Source organism: Saccoglossus kowalevskii, chromosome 13 (genome assembly GCF_978046115.1).
Source record: "Saccoglossus kowalevskii chromosome 13, keSacKowa6.1, whole genome shotgun sequence".
NCBI lineage: Eukaryota > Metazoa > Hemichordata > Enteropneusta > Harrimaniidae > Saccoglossus > Saccoglossus kowalevskii.
This window is the reverse complement of record NC_140653.1, coordinates 13,201,842-13,217,596: the sequence shown is the minus strand read 5'-3', so window position 1 is coordinate 13,217,596 and position 15,755 is coordinate 13,201,842. Positions and strand designations below refer to the sequence as shown.

Sequence of the window (15,755 nt, the reverse complement as noted above, 5' to 3'; positions counted from 1 at the left end):
CTAAGATGTTTCATTTCACTCTCCTGTTTGTTCATATTTTTATAGATAAATATTTAGAAATAATTTATGATTCTATATATCAACTATGCAGCTAGTTTTTTTTATCTTTTTTCAATCATTTGTTACATTTTAACTTCTGCACTTTTTCATTTATTAATAGCACTGTTAAATGTACTTAAAAAAATATTGTATATTAAAAACTTTAAATTTATAAAAAACCACACATTATGGTAGATAATAAACATAGTTCTGATTTGATTATACTATGAAGTTATTTATAGAATATGGTAAAGTATATTGTACGGCAATTGTATCGACTTAGCAGAGTTCGATATACTTGTGTATGTAATTTGCCATATTCTTGTGATAACCTTGTTTTATTCTGCTTATCATAATAATTATAGCGGGGGAGTCGTCACCTGCGCATGCGTCAGAAGGCTATAGCGTGTCATTATTTACAAACAACATCTACCCATGAGCTATTGCGTTTTTAGCGTATGTTGCTATCGTCGCTTGGGAATCAATTCTCGCGTGTTTGCAAGTGACAACCCTCCCGCTTTAATGAGATAAGTCCAAAATGGCAATTAAAAAATGCTTTGTGAAAGTTTTTATTCATTGATGGACTCTATTTCCATCATTCGCTTATACATGTATCCCTTTTGCATCTGATGTAAACAAAAGAAAGTTTTGAATATGACATAATCTTTATGTACATTTACGTACATTTATGTACAAGGAAGACATTATATTTGTTATAAATAAGGAAATTCAAACCAAATAAATGTCATTTTATAATATGGATTACTTCAAGACACAATTTGCTGGATAATAATAAAAATATTTTTTTTTTGTCATTGCACTGGCTTCCATGATGGAAGAATCTTATACGTTTGCATTGAAAAATTTGCATACAAGCTTCATACTGCATTCATATCATTCATAAATGATGTATATCCCCTGAATGAATGTGATGCTCAGCATCTGTGCTTGGCAATTGTATTCAATCCCACAATGCACTGTATGCTCAACACTTGAATTCAGCTTGTTTTGCCTGCCATAATGTCTTTATGGGTATTCATTGTAAATTTTGTTATTTTTTTTTCTTCAAAAATGTCACATAATTATAGATGTGGAAAGTTTTATCAACTTTTTAGGGTTGTGCTCAATACAAAATATATGTTTGAAAAAAAAAAAACTGTCTGAAAAATGTGTATTTTTGGATTAATTTCCATATGATCCATGTTGAAGCATTATTTCACAAAATGTAAATAGTATTCATCAGTATTTCTTTGAACTCAAAATCATCCAACCATACTTATACCGGTACTAGCAAATGATTTATTCATCATATGTAACAAAAGGAAAACTTTTTACCATAGAACCCAATGGTAAATGGCTGAAAAATTGCCATTATTTTTGTGTGAAAAGTAGTTGGTCATATTATATTTTAATTTTATTTTATTACAACAGCACAAAATAAAACCATACTATAAATAACAAGTAAATCTGATATGTTTCAATTATAGCCAATTACCTCAAGATGCATAAAAACAAAAGAAACTTAGTTTGTAGATTCAAATTGATGTTCATTGACAATATCCTCATCTGCTACTTTGCATTCCACTTATCTCTCTCTATGTGTCTAGAAATTCACAAACTCCTAGCTGTGTAATTATTTTTGTATACTTCAGGAAAAAAAGAACTATATATATTATTTCAAAATTGTTTGTCTCAATTCATGCCTATATACCGATATTCTATATCAAATTAGTGTTTGGTTTCTTTCTCAAGGGTTTGATCAATATTTGATGCAAGTCGTACATATATTTGCTGTGGTGATTTTTTTTTTTTATTATTTCTTCTGTTTCACCTCATATTTTCTCATGGAACAGCAAGAGGAACATGTTTATACTTCAATCAAAGAGAATAAAAAAATGTAATGGAAGTTATTGTTAAATTTATACACTGCTAACATTTCACAATTTCCCCCACGACTTTTGTCCCTTGCATTGGCAATATTTAAATCGTCCTTTTCATGTAAGGACTGCAAAGCTAAATTCCAATTTGAATCTCATTTTTGTTCCGGAGTGCCCTCAAAAAGCTGCAGAAATTTGTCAGTACCTACAGTTGGGTGCATAGTGCAAAGTGCAAAGATAGCATATGTGCATGTGCTGTTACATGAAATGGCAAGCAGTATATTTGTTGTTCATATGTTTGGCCTTCACAATTATGATGTAATGTACATACACACAAGGAAAGGATTAATAAACAAACAATCATGCATAAATCAAATATTCTGGCCGTGATAAAACTGTCTCATTAATTTCTAAGTGCACAGTACATATCACAGACAGTTCAAACTAAGGTGCAGTTTTATTGGGATGTTATTCTCTTGGCAGAATAAAAACCAAGCAGCCTGATGATGAGTTTTGAATAACAATTTAATATTTTTGCCAGCCATAATCCTTGCTTATGTAAACTTGAAAGTGTATTAATATGGCTTCACCATTTTCTATTTGTATTATTTACATTCTGATTTGATTTATCAATAATTATTTTCGCAATAAACATCAAATACGAAAGGCATTCCATACAAGTCAGAAGTTTGCATGTGCTCGTGTATATTTATGCATAGTAAAGAATTCTACTTCTCATCCATAAGATAAAATCTCTGTTCCAACAAATTGAATTCGTTGCATATTTCTTAGTTTCATCTCATTGTAGAGAGTTGTTTTGCAATTTTTTATCACCATGACAACTGAATAACTTATTTTTAGGAAAATCCATGCTGATATTAAAAAGTTCATGGGTTTATGTGTTGTAATTCAACTTTCACTCATTATCATTTTTCATTTCACATTCGTAAAATTGCAAGACAACGTACATTTCTAGAAATAGTTCTACAAATGAGTGAGTAAACAGTATTTCTACTAGCGTCTTTCCATATGTATGCAAAGCATGCTTTGTATTCAATTTTCATATTCAAATAATTTCACTTATTTTTTTTCATGCACTCAAGCAAGTTTTTTTGGTTCGAAATTAACATAAATATAGAGAAAAAAAAATATTTGGACACACATTTTTGAGTAAACAAAAAAACGACTAGCAAATGGTTAAATTACCAGAGTTATAGTAAAGTTCATGTTTAAATACAGTTAAAATAAATATAAAGAAAATGAATTGGATACAATGCTGCGGTATGCACTGACGTAGTAATATTCTAAAGTCCCTTTAATGTTTACAATATTTTACTGAATGATGTTCACTAATAATGAACTGTTTACATATCTAACATTTATTTTTTAAAAAACAATAAAAAAATATTGTTTAATGTTAGAGCATATTGTTATTGTATTAATCCATCCATGGTTTGCAAAGAGCCAATACAACCGGTACATTATTTTTCTTTCCTGCCAATTATCAGTCTAATTTTGTTATTATAAATACTACCATATTTGGATATAGTCGGTTACAATTAAAAATTTTAATTGCGAACATCCTAAAGTGACTAAGGCAGGCCCAGTGTATTCTGGGTAATATTTTACTTGAGTTGAATACTCGCACCAAATGGTATCTTGATGTATCTGATTATACCTACTTAATCCAGGCTCCTCACTTGCTCAACTTGAGAAATGTGACATTCTAAGGTTAAGAGAAATGAACAAGCTGAATACTTTGTGTAAATGTATTTTGCATATGTACAATGTACTGTATATAAATTTGTATGTATATGGGCTGAAGGCCTTGGAATGCATTAAAATTATATTATATACAATTGTTATCGATTCTTATATTAGTTATTTCAACTTATGTAGCCGATTCACAAATAGATTCATGAATCTGTCATACTAGGGAAATTTTACTAAGACTTAAAATAAAATTATAAATTGAAAGTTTTTTTTTTGCAGTTTCAGGAAGCAATAATTAATATACAAATGTTAGATTATTGGAAATTAGGACTATACAAGGTCTCATGTTTATTCACATTGTATTACATTGATTTAGTAGTTTTAAGAGAAATCAATGTGTTTCTTATATATATGTGAATTATGGTAAATTATCAGTATTCACAGAACTGCTAAAAATATACTTTGACTTTGAAATATCCCAAAGTATCGGAATAATAATTTTCTACTACTACATGTGTGTACAAAAATGAATAATTAAATTAATTAGTCAAATGCATACAAATGTAACTTAATTGAAAAATTAAGTAGATATATTACTTTACTGTTGACCTTGTATCAGACCATTTGAATAGCACCCTCTAGTGGTGAATCTTTCTGGCACGGAACCATACAATCATAGGGTCTTTGGTGAGACAATCTCGTGTAGTCTCAGTCGCGCCCTCACACGAGCACCCAGCATACACTACACGTAATCAGACGTAATTAAATAACAAGCTGACTGTTTAATACAAATATACTATTCCTTTACATATAGCCATTTATCACAACTTTATCACATTGGGGATCCCTTTGTATAATACATATTATGTAATTTGTTTTATTTTTTTATTGTGTGTGTGTTCACCATGCTAAGTGTCCTAGTTAAGTAATAGGTAACCCAATCGCTGACCTAGATAAGTAGTGGATAGCTATTTCACTGACCTTGTTGAGTACTGTTGATTTATGAATGTGCTAAGGACTAGCGTTGTGTATAGGGAACTATGATGGCTTAATTTTCGTGTTATTAAAACAATTCTCAGGTATCAGAGATCTGGGAGTTCGCCACCTTTTCGATCGAACAAAGACACACATAGGTAGAATAGTGTCAACTTCTAAGTCTTAGTCGCTCGCCAAGAACGCCCCAAGACAGAATGCCTCGGGGAAAAGTCCCCAAAGACTCTCAAGGCTGACCCAAGACTGCGTGCCTCGTGGTGTTCTCCAAAGACTAACTAAGACAAGCTTTATTTACTTCTCGAACAAACCTTAGCCATTTACATGGGAGTTTAAGAGCTTAAGGCGTAGCCTCCAACCTTTCAACTCGCATACAGCCAATCACTCGAAGTATTTAACACGTCATATCTTTTGATTAATTGTTCACTATATTGGAAGACCTCTCATATAAAGACTTTTTACTGTTATTTTTCTTTTGCTGTTATACTTTTTTGTTGTTGTATTTTCTGTATCTTTTAATCTTTATTGTATGTTAGTCCAGATCTCAATGGAGATAGATTGACAATAAAATTATTATTATAAAATAGCGTCAGAACACTCGTTAGGTGTCAGGGTTATCATGTGTGGTAAAACGGTCCGTTTTAATTAGTTCCAATCACTGATCATATTTTCATTCGGTAGTTTGAACATAAGCCCAAATGATATGTCGTAGAATGAAATAAAAGGGGTATGAAAACTACCGAGTGTGGACGTGCGAGAAAAGAATAGACCCTTAACAGAGTGCAATGTTGTGAATAATGTAACTATAGAGGGTTAACCAACGATGAGTTGTAGAATAAATAGCTGTTTTATTTTTCGTCCAGTGTTTCCGGATGTAACACCCGGGAAAGAGTTACACCAGAATTCTCTAGAACATCCGGGTCGTCATACTGCTGTAATACAATCGTCATACACGGAAGTAATTTCTTCACAACGATACAGAAATCATGGGGAAATTGAAAGCGTTTTGCGTGGTATTTGACGGAAATCGCGAAGTGTACAATCCTGGCGATGTTATGTCGGATTGGTTGTTGTTGATCTTGCAAAACCGTTGACATGCCGAGGTACGTGTGGTACGGTTATGGTTCAATTCAGTTGTTATTTTATAGCAGAAAATGTTCATTGTAATATAAGATACGTTAAATGTCACAGCTTCCATTTGAAACTTTCGTTTAAAAACCCCTTAAAAGGAAACCATTACGACCCAGGGATAAGAGTTGTAGCCACAACTCAGCCGACTGATCCCAGGCTCTGCCACCAATTAGCTTTTAATGTATAAAAATAGCAGTGCGGACGGGTAATGCAGACTGCAGAGAAACATCGCTCGTGTGCACAAGAATAGAGCATTCAACAGAGTGTACAATGTGGTGAATAATGGATTTATAGCGGAATTACCAAAGTTGAATTTTTTTAAGCAACGATGAGTTGTAGCATGATAGTTGTTTTGACCCAGTATTCTAGGATTCAATTGTTTTGTGTGCACCGGTCATTGACGTGCGTCCTCGACTTTAATGTATTCATAATATTGTGCACATACAGCTTAGTCCAATCACCTATCAAATGGTGAAATTGACGTCTTTGTCCATCGTACTAATGGGTCACTCGAATGCAAGAAAATCTCAGAAACCCGGTATGTATATTTTTAGCATTTATTGCGTTTCAATACGAGTTTAATACAGGTCTGTGACATTTGACCAGAATTTGAATTACCATTGCCTTAGCTGACCTAGATGTGCAGTCTACCGACAAGGACAAGAATGCATTACTTTATATGTAGATTTATAAATGCTTAAATGATATTCACATAATGACAGTTCCATTATATCATGTGGGGGTGAATTTCAAATTATATAGTGATACAGTTCAACTGTAATCAACTAACTTACTAGGTTTGTCGTTTTTCAAGCGTAAGTAATAGTAACCTTTTACTGTGAAGCCATAAAAGAGTAGCGAAGTTACTTCTATGCTTCGATGGGTAATAACTTTTAAGAACTAAAAGTACACGGAGACCTCGCTTATTTTAAACTAAGCCAATATTTATTGTTTTTGCTTACAGTTAACCAAGGGGAACATGATTTTATTGCATTTAGAGGACAATAATCTACACAAACTTACAGAAGAAAATACGACTACAACCCGCAAACATATCTCCAAACGTCCCATTGGCGATACTCTGTGCTATTATGTGAATAGTTAATTTGATTTGATGAGAAGACATGTAATGAGAATGTGAATAACGAACCAATGAAAACATTGAATGAGCGACCCGCGCTTGTGACTACCGAATTTAACTTCTTTTTTTCTGGCTATCAATAACGCTCTTTGTGGAGAATTTGTACTTGGATAAATAGATATGCATTCAAAACGATTGCCACGTTGTTCCTGAAACGAAACATTCGTTAGTTTTGTCACTCAATAAGTCTTGTAACTTTGAAATTAAAACCCCGATTTGCGCGCTGATTGGTTTAAACAATAGGTTTATATTATGAACATATAATTTATATTGCGTGTTTACAGACAAATTTCTTTATGTGAAATAAACACTCTTTATTTACTAGAGTTCAGAGTTAGTCGAAACGGGTAAAAAATAGATTGGAAGAAACATTTATTTGAACCACTGAATATTGGTGCCTACTAATGTGAACTTGTGTTCCCAACTTTCAGAAATTGTGATTGGAAACACAGAAATGCTTTTTTCGTCACATTTCCGGTGGTTTCTAGCTATGAAACATTTTTCTTGTAGAATCATCATTATGGACATATTGTCGAGGTTGATTTAAATATTTGGATAAAATATTAGTCGGGTCAATATTTGGCTCCACCCCAAAAAATTGATACAAAAGGTTTTACAATGGATTCTGCCACTATTGAGCATGCTAAATGACATACTAAAAATCTATTAAAATCTGACTTCCAGAAATGGGCCATTTTAAAGATGGCGTCCAAGATGGCCGCTGGGAGCTAAAATGGCTGTTTCTCAATTACTATTCAACCTAGAAATGTGATTTTGGTGTCTAACCATACGTTTTAGGGGACAAGGAAGCCAACTAAATCAGAGGAATTACCATTAGACAATAATGTATTGACAAAACCGAACAAAAAACAAAAACAATGAAACAATAAAATTAAAAAAAATTGGCTTCTTAAATTGTTGTAATAACCCAGCAATAGATATATATTTTCAATTGTTATACAATTATGTTTCAGGAACCCTGAAAATCATTGACATTAATTAAATATAACCACAAAGTAATCAGGTGACCAGTACGCAAGGTTTATCAGCGTTTATTTTGCGTTTGTTGTACAGTTAGCCATCATAATCTTCGTCATCCTCTGACTCCTCATGAAGAAACTTGTTATGTGGATTGTCACATTCTTGAAGTTGGCATTGCCCACATGCTGTAGTGCATAGTGGTCCGTATTTCCTAAAAGAGCAGCGCAGTGTCTTATAAGAAGTGGCACAGTTACAATGAATGACCTTCAAGAGACTGTCTGGTGCAGCATTCATTCTTGACATGAGTGGGACGAATTGATTATCCTGTAGGTTCCACCCCCCAGTTCATGACATCCATACCCCCTTTTTTGCCTAACCAAACCATGATCTGGTAAGTGAACTCAACGACAGTGAAGCTTGGTAGCAGATTTAGTAGGGGGCAGCCGTTCGGGTGTTACAAACGATGAAGAAGAGACAACCTTTTTGGTGAAGGTGTTATATCGCATTGTTGCAAGGGAATCTGTACGCTTGCCACCAAAGAGGACAGCCATTGTTTGGCATCCAATGTCATCAATCACTTCTGTAGTCTGATTTGGAATAGGGAATGCATTGGCACAAGACTTAAGGACAGGGTCTCCGTTTACAAGCTTCTGGCAAGCAGTCTTTACCAACCCCCAAAATCCGAGAACTCGTGTCGCAACCAGTCATGGCGTAAATGAATATCAACTGAGAACACATGTCTTGTCCGAGTATTTCTTTTAGATGGTTGATGTCATACACTTTAACACTGTCATCAGCTTTGGACTTGTCTGATCTGAAATAAAGGCCCTTACTATCTCCATGTGCATAGTAAAGGAGTAAGACAAGGAGATCAGTATCTCCTCCAGTCAGTGTAGTGGTGTGTACTAGAGATGCGTCCACTGCAGCCTTTACTATGTCAACATCAGCATCTCCAGGTGCATTGATCACTGTGCAATCCCTTTCTCTCAGTTTATCAGTTATCATCTGGATCAGTCTCTGTTTATTAACATCTCTTGACAGGAATTCCTCGTTCTTTCCGGAGAACTCCGTCTCAGCAGTGAAGTTTACAACAGGATAGATATTCTGCCCTCTTCGCTGATGCGTGTTGTATTTAATGGATGGTCCTTCCTCATATCCATCAAAGACAATGGTTGTAGCTGAACCATAATGCCGGATGGTGAAGTCAGCATATGACTGTGCTATTTGACCATAGGTATTCGGTGTAGGAATGAACCTCCATCAAGGACTTGGCACTCCGTTTCTTGTACAATATATAGTATTGCATCACTTATATGATCACAGATTACATGCGCTAGTTGTGACTTATCAGCCTTGCGAAATATGTTTCTGACTTCAAAAAGGGTGTAGGAAAGAACTAAGTTCGTAACGCATCACTTCTTCCAAGGATAGTAACCCAGTTTTGGAGACTACCAGGAAGCGTTGGAAAAGCAGTGCCGAATCAATGGTTCGATCAGGAACAACTTTGATAGACGATGTTTTACCCAGGGCTGGCTTCATCTTTTCTACTGAACGAGAATGCGAATGCAGGTTATCATTTTGAGCATTATTTTGCGACCAACATCCTCGTATTCATGCACGTTCACACCTTCCTCAGCTACAACACCAGTAACAATGTTCCTTAATGAAGAGTCTGGCGAGAAAGGTGAGCATACAACAAGTTTTGAACTGATCTTCTCCAGGTTAGCAGCATCCCTTTTCATCCTTGCCTCCGTCAAATCCCTGTGCTGTTCAGATGTTGTGTATGACAGGTTTGTGAACTCCTGCATTGCGATGTTGTACTCTGATGTTATGGGGCTTGATATGATCCAAAGGGCTCTCTGCTCTTCTGACATACTGCTTCCACGTGTCAGACCCCCAGTGGTCTTCAATGATCTCATCAATGTCGACTCGATGACCAGATCTGAGCTGAGGCCTGCCCAGAACTGGTTACTGCGACAGATAACATGAAAACCCCTTTCAAATTTTCTGAAAAGATCTGGGTGGTTGATGTCAAGCTGATTCATCTCTTGAAAATAGAAGTATGCTGATTTCAAGTAGCTCAGCTCAGCTGCGGCAAATATCGGCAGGCAGTCAGAAACAGCGCATATGTGCATCAGCCAAGACATGTCCGATCTGCCTTTATCAGTGATCTAGCAACTTGTACCATGCTTTGGTAATTCAGCCACAATTGACTTGTTTTGGACCTAGTACTCAGTTTCATCTTCTTTTTCTCAAGCTATTTGTTTATTTGACTGAGGGTCTCCGATGTGAATACAGTTTGTAATGTCTCTTCACCATTCAATATTGCAGTATATACATCTTCAGATTCGTCAATCATTGCCATCTCTGACACCATCACACGGTTAAGACATTTGTCTACAAAATGATGATCACGGAATGCTCTCTGAACTGATTTGCCTGTCATCATATGGGCTACAGAATTTTCACCATAGACTACCCCTAGGATGTCCTTAATTCCCATGCCATCCATTAGTGTACCAATCGCTCCTAGCAAGTTCATAAATGTGTGGAAACAGCCAAGCAGCAGGACAATCGATTTAAGATGGCTGCCTGGTGGTGAATCAAGGATTATCTCTGTCGCCTTCCAATATACCAATATAGGGCTGGTCGAATGTAATTACTGGGGCAATGTGATGGTTGGAGGCAAGACCACAAAGAAACTCCAATGTTGACAGAATGCACGTCTTGTCCCCAGAGTACATGTCTATTATCGGTAGATACCCAACTGAAGACTGACCAGGGTGCTCATTTCCCTGATAAATGATATGCATCATCCCCTGCCAACCTGGTGTGGCCTGTTTGAAGTTGAATGATAACTCCCACAGAAGATCAACTGCTTTGTCACATTCAGTTAGACTTGGAAGTTCTGCAAATGTGATTTCTCGATGAATGTGTTTGGCAAAATGATGATCTACTATTTCAACCATTGTCTTCTCTACAATGTTCAGTTCCATTTTTGCGTACCTAGGGACAATCTGGTCTGTCTTCTGTCCTGGTGTCAATGCAGCTATCATGCCCATCCCGTGAAATATTCCTTTAACATCAATTGTGAGAATGTTATGATCTACATTGTCAGCTGCGAACAACAAGGCCATGTTAAACACATCAATATCCTCACCAAGCATGTTTGATGCAGCACAATTTGCAGCATTCATTTCAAACCTATGCATTTCTCCATAGGACGAACAGAACCCCATCTGACACAATGTATCCTCAAGAAACCTAGACCTAGACCTATTTAACAGTCTTGCTTGAATACAACATTTACTTAGGGCCGTTTGAATGAATTGGCAGCAATATTGGGATGCCATCTTGGATTTGCTAATAACTATTTAACATATGGTAATTTCACTGATTGAATCGGCTTCCTTGACCCCTAAAACATAGGGTTGGACACAAAAAGCACGTTTATGGATTGAGTATTAACTGAGATATAACCATTTTAATCTTCCGGCAGCCAACTTGGACGCCATATTGAAAATGACCCATTTTAGGAAGTCAGATTACACTAGATTTTGATTATGTTTCCAAGCATGCCTGGAGGAATCAAAATCAATTGGGAAAAACCTTTTGTATCAATTTTTTAGGGTTACGTGTTATATTTCATATTTTGACCCGACTATATACAAATGGCTAAATGTCAGGTTCCAAATATCACTTGTGTTGCGAGGTTCTTTTACCCGTACCAAAAGAATTGTTTATACCTCTAGATGTATAGAGTGGTTGTGACCAGTTCAGCAATATGTTTGGGAATACGAACACACAAACACAGAGAAGACGAACTAATCAGTAACAGGTAAAAGAATTTAATTAATCACGGAAAACAAACGCATTACAAATAACATTAACCACTCCCTAAACAAGGGAAATAAATATATACGGTTCGCTCGGGATTATGAGCACCAGCGCATGTGATGGAAAAATGCCCCAGAGCTCAAACACGGGCGGGTAACTTATAATAAATGATAGATTAATGATAAATAGACTTCATGGTGTAACTACACAACTTTCAAACAAAATACGGCATTCCCCGTTTCAATTGTTGTCTTAATTAACCGGTTTGTGCACGTAAAATAGAATAGTCATAAAAAATACAGAATGCATTTCACAAAAATACAATAATTGAATACTTGACAGATAGTGCCCTAGACTAATGGAAAGTGTAGGTGTGGGGTGCATGCGACTCACAGTTATGTCCGTACGACTTACAGTTATGACCGTGATGGAAGTCGGCGCTCGTTGTACGGAAAATGAAGTGTAGTCACCACCAGGATAGCAGAATTGACGAAGGAACGATGTTATCGTCGAGACCATTCGCTCGCAGAAACCCAGCGCTGGTTAGTCTTCAGGGAATATTCGAACAGCCGTGCGTCACCACAACTTCAAGAATCTGGAACTAACTTTGTCAAAGGTCCTCCTCCACCGTGATGTTTGAAGAAGCAACCTAAATGACGTGGCATTCACGCATTATATAGTCGTACACCTGGGATTAACATCACAATACGCTGGAACTTAACGGCGGAACCATTCGATGCACAGGGATAATTGACACCACTCAATTACGCAATGTAGTGTCACGTTCCACACATTCGCAGTAAACTACTGGAAGTCAATTCAAAACGATTGCTGTGTATAATAGAATGCATGTAACATATCTCCGGTTCAGACTGCCACCTCGGTAGCTTTACAGTTATTTCTGACGATCCCTGAAACAGGGTTCCAAAGTAACTGTGACGTGATTTCCATCACGTGCAGGTCACGAGTCTTGACTGTACGTAAAGTTAACAATCTTTCTTAACCGGGGAAGTTGAAATAATCGCGACGTAAATGTACCGTATGTAAATAATAAAAATCTATCTCAGCTGTCATATCCTACCTCGCTGTCATATAGTGGATCTTATCCTTAACTGACCACAGTGAATGTATTTTAATACAGACCTTGTGATACATATGCACGCCACTAATAATAAGAATACCACGTCATTTTCCTTTATTCTATGTTTTTCTTTATATCACCCCAAACCTTGAAAATAGAAGTGTGCATGGAATCATGGGAAGAGACGGTATGCATTGCCGTGTGATAACTGTCACAAACGTGATTGGCAGATCATACATGTTTACAACTCTGAAAGGGCAATTGAAATCTACCAGTTGTGCTTGTGATTTCCATATCGGAGGATATTTACGATCTAATGAGTTGCCTACGTGGGACAGCTGCTGGCAAGACCACATTCTGATTGGCTCATATGGACACCCAGGCGGTGTCCCTGAATCTGGGCCATGTATGTCTATAAATAGCTATAGGCTAGATTGATGACGGTTGTGGTCCATCATTTTTACTGTGTACCCTATGGGTTGCGGCTGCGATATTGTGAGACAAGTGATACAGGCTTCAATCATCATTCTGTGAGACTTGTATAAACTGCTCTGCGATATCTTGTATTCAGCGGTGCCCTCCAGAATAACAGCGTTTCTCTGCAAGCAAGACTCATGTATTTTCTTGTTGTTGTGTTGCAGAAGCCATTGACTGTCCTCCATTTCTACATCCTGGAACTGCGAGTTATCACCAATGCACACTTCACAAGGCAATCTCTTATTTTAGTGAATTTATTCATTGTGTTATTATTCTGTGCTTTGTTTCTTGTAATTATTTTGAGAGATATTAAAGCCAGGAGATTTAACCTTATTTTTTGGTGTATGTGTATTTCATTTCCAGTACTTGTCTACCCCATACTAGCAGTGAAAGAACCCCCTGTCCAGTGTAAGTTCTGTAGGTGCCCTCTCATTAGCAATAAGCAGGCCTTACACTGTGACAGTGACCTTTTCGCTATGATAAATAATTTACAAAAAAAATCTTCTAGCAGAACCACCAGTCATATAGCTCTGAAATTTGGCACACAACATTTAAATACAGAGTACATTGCGGCAGCGAGGGTGGAATTTCGTGCTCGAATTTACAAACAATGTATTTTACGCGCGTTGTATACGTCTTTATTTTTTCAAAATGGAATTATTTTGTCCATGTTTATTTCATTTATGCACACAATGTGTGATAATGTAGTATTGTGATGATAATATAGCAGGAAAACGTTTGCATATCCCACGATAATACGTTTTCCTGCTATGATGATGAGGGTGAAATATGTTATAAATATGGAAAGATGTATATGCAAATTCTGAACGATGATAATAGGGACTCTAGCCTCACTGGCCTGGACCACTTAAAATCAGAAAGATAACAATGGAGCTCTATCGATATAAGCCTATATAAGACCCCTAAACATTATTTTTAATGATATATCAATGGATTTTCACAATCATCATTATTTATTGAGGCAATATTGATAACCCCTTTTTAAAATTTTAATTTTGTTGAATATTTTAAAATAATTAGTATGTACGATTACATTAGCTCTTTGAAATTTAATAAAATAGAGGTGTATAACAGAAATAATCGAGATCTGCCCCGAATTTATAAGTTATAATGAAAATAATTGTAATGTATATTCTAACCTATTATAGGTGTACGCGCTACGATTACAGGTGTTGCTTCTGTTCATTGGACGGAAGGGAGCAGCAACTATCATTCTGGTCAGTACACTGCTGACCAAGTAGTTTTGTACAAAATTATCACATTGTGGGGTAAAGGTCAGTATGATTCTAGTTATTGTACATTGAAATTTCATGATGAGTATATCAGCTGATTGATTCAAATTTGTAATAAATATTTTTTTCATTTTTAATAATTCGCTTGACAATTATTTCTGACAGAATATTGAACATATATGCAAAATTATTCAAAGTCAATGTGCGCTCTTCTACAGTGCTAGTATTAGCGCCTTTTGATCTGAATGCTATGTCACAGATGTCAAATCTAGTTGAGGTCATATATAAACTGGTAGTGGCCAGCTACACCATGAGCCTAAATAAAACATCTCTGTGAATAGATTTTTTCATATGAAACACTGTCATTGATATAAATATGCATTTAATAATTATGATAACACCGGAGTGTCTCTAAAATACGCAGCACGACTTACCACGACAAAGAAAGGTATATTGCAACATCTATCGCAGTCGAACGCCAGCAAGAAAGGAAAACACCGCGAAAAATACATTATAATTGATGAATAATATAACTTACAATATTGTTCTATTTAGGATATCCCAAACACTTGTACTTACAAAAATTGCTCATATCAAACAATGAATAAGAATAAATAATGAAATACAACAATAAATATTAAGCGTTAGATTGGTTCATGTTTGTTGACCTTGCATCTATGCCGCTGACAACAACGTCGCAATATGGTTTGACGTTGAACCTTGAAGACTTGCAATATGGTTTCTTGTACGTCTGGTTTGACGTTGACTACCAGACCCTGACGGAAACTTGACTGCTCAGGTGTGGAATGCAGTCCAAACTATGTGGTTTCGCCTGGTGTCCCCAATTTCCTTTGCGTTGTGCCAATACAATGGGTTGGGAGATCATCACTCGGGTTGTAGGGAATGACCAAATGCTAGAAATGTCCGTGTACCCCTTCCAACTTAATATTAACTATTTTAGCTACATTTGTAAGCAATTGGCAGTATTTATAATAAATATTTATACAATAAAACATCTAATAAAACCATGAATGATTAAAACAAAATAACATTTTGTCATAGAGATGAACTCAGTGACCTCCCTGGCATCGAAATACCTTGTGACAAGCTATATGAACTAAATACCGACTTTGAATTGAATTGACTTATCAGTATTTTTGATGCGTTCCAATTATCTCCAGAATTATCTTGATCTGCACAACCATCAAAGTTTGCATCTGTGCTTGTATGGAACC

The 15,755-nt window shown here is 36.0% G+C and overlaps 1 pseudogene across 1 annotated transcript in view; it reads left to right on the top strand.

Moving 5' to 3' along the window:
• The first annotated feature begins 5,579 nt into the window (after nt 1-5,579).
• The window catches only part of LOC144348093 (arrestin domain-containing protein 3-like), a 32,919-nt pseudogene continuing 22,743 nt past the window's right edge, over nt 5,580-15,755 (top strand). The window contains exons 1-2 of the transcript XR_014931390.1: nt 5,580-5,722; nt 14,437-14,562. The product of XR_014931390.1 is annotated as an arrestin domain-containing protein 3-like (transcript). The remainder of the gene's footprint in view (nt 5,723-14,436; nt 14,563-15,755) is intronic.